Source organism: Chrysochloris asiatica, unplaced genomic scaffold, assembly GCF_000296735.1.
Source record: "Chrysochloris asiatica unplaced genomic scaffold, ChrAsi1.0 scaffold00111, whole genome shotgun sequence".
Taxonomy (NCBI): domain Eukaryota; kingdom Metazoa; phylum Chordata; class Mammalia; order Afrosoricida; family Chrysochloridae; genus Chrysochloris; species Chrysochloris asiatica.
This window is the reverse complement of record NW_006408629.1, coordinates 9,423,763-9,426,095: the sequence shown is the minus strand read 5'-3', so window position 1 is coordinate 9,426,095 and position 2,333 is coordinate 9,423,763.

Sequence of the window (2,333 nt, the reverse complement as noted above, 5' to 3'; positions counted from 1 at the left end):
GGAGTAGAAAGCCTCATCTTTCTCCCGCAGAGCAGCTGGCAGTTTCGAACTGCTGACCTTAAGGTTCGCAGCCCGATTCGTAACCACTACGCTACCAGAGCTCCTTATCTTCTCTACTACATACAAAACCACATCAGTTGTTGAAAGATTTCCATTTGTATTCCATCAATTCCTGGAGCCTTGTTCTTTAGTAATGCCATCAATGTACCTTGGACTGCTTCCTTCAGGACCAATAGCTCTTGATCATATGCTACCTCTTGAAATGATTGAACATCAACCATTTCTTTTTGGCATAGTGAGTCTGTGTCTTTTGATGATTTCTGAATTATCCAATATTTTGCACATAGAATCCTTCAATATTGCAGATCAGAGCTTAAATTTTTTGTCACTTCCCTCAGCTTGAGAAATGTTGAGCTTGTTTTTTTCCCTTTTGATGTGCTAACTCCAGGTCTTTGCATATTTCATTATAATACTTGACTTTGTCTTTTTGAGCTGCCCTTGAAAATTTTGTATTCAGCTCTTTTACCTCTACATGTCTTTCATTTACGTTAGCATCTCTATGCAAAAAAGGAATGGTATCCCATTCATCATCAAAGAGAAAATATCAAGATAAATCATGAAGTACAACACTGTCTGTGATAGGATAATACCCATACATCTACAGGGAAAACCAGTTAATACCACTACTATTCAAATGTATGCAACAACCACTAAACCAAGTGATGATGAAGTTGAAGAATTTTACCAACTTCTTCAGTCTGAAATTGATCAAACATGTAATCAAGATGTTTTGATAATTACTGGTGATTAGAATGCAAAGGTAGGAAACAGAGGTAGTATCAGTAGTATGAAGATATGGCCTTGGTGATAGTAATGATACTGGAGATCACGTGATAGAATTTTGCAAGACCAATGACTTCTTCATTACAAATACCTCTTTTAAACAACATAAAAGATTACTATATACATGGAACTCACGAGATGGAATACACAGAAATCAAATTGACTATATTTATGGAAAGAGACTGTAGAAGAGCTCCATATCATCAGCCAAACCAAGACTGCGGAATCAATCATCAATTGCTCATATGCACATTCAGGTTGAAGCTGAAGAAAATTAAAACAAGCACATGAGAGCCAAAATATGACCTTCAATATATCCCACCTGAATTTAGAGATCCTTTCAAGAACAAATTTGATGCATTAGACACAAAAGACAGAAGACCAGAAGAGTTGTGAGATGACATCAAGAACATCATACAGGAAGAAAACAAAAGGTCATTAAGAAGACAATAAAGAAGGAAAAGACCAAACTAGATGTCAGAAGAGACGCCAGAACTTGCAGTCTAGTGTGGTCCAGCATGGAGATGCTAAAACAAATGGAAGAAATGAGAAGGCAAAAGAGCTGAATAGAAACTTTCAAAGGCCAGCTCAAGAAGATACAGTCAAATATTATGACAAAATATCTTGTAAGGAACTGGAGTTAGAAAACCAAAAGGGAAGAACATGCTCAGTATTTCTCAAGCTGAGGGACGTGAAGAAAAAATTCAAGACTTGAATTGTGGTATACTGAAGGATTCTATGGGCAAATTATTGAATGATGCAGAAAGCATCAAAAGAAGATGGAAGGAAATTGTACCAAAATGAAATGGTCAATGTTCAACCATTTCAAGAGGTGGCATATGATCAGGAGCCAATGATACTGAAACAAGAAGTTCAAGTTGCATTGAAGGCACTGACAAAGACAAAGGCACTGGGAATTGATGGAATACAAATTTAAATCTTTCAGCAAACTGATACAGCACAGGAAGCTCACTCATCTATTCTAAGAAATATGGACGACAACCACCTGGCCAACTGACTGGAAGAAATTCATATCTGTCCCCATTCCAAAGAGAAGTGACCCAATGGAATGCAGAAAGTATCTGACAATATCATTGATATCACAAACAAATAAAATCTTGCTAATGATAATACAAAAATGGCTGCAACCATATAGACAGAGAACATCCAGAGGTTCAAACTCTGGATTTATAAGAGGACCTGGAATGAGGGATATCATTGCTGATGCCAAATGGACTTTGGCTGAAAGCAGAGAATACAAGAAAGATGTTTATCTGTGCTTTATTGACTACTCAGAGGCTTGCAATTGAGTGGATCATGACAAATTATAGACAACATTGCAGAAAATGAGTGCTCTGGAACACTTAATTGTGCTCATGAGGAACCTGAACATAGATAGACCAAGAGGCAGTTGTTTGAACAGAACAAGGGAACACCGAATGGTTTCAAATTAGGAAAGCTGTGCACCAGGGTTATATTCCTGCACCATA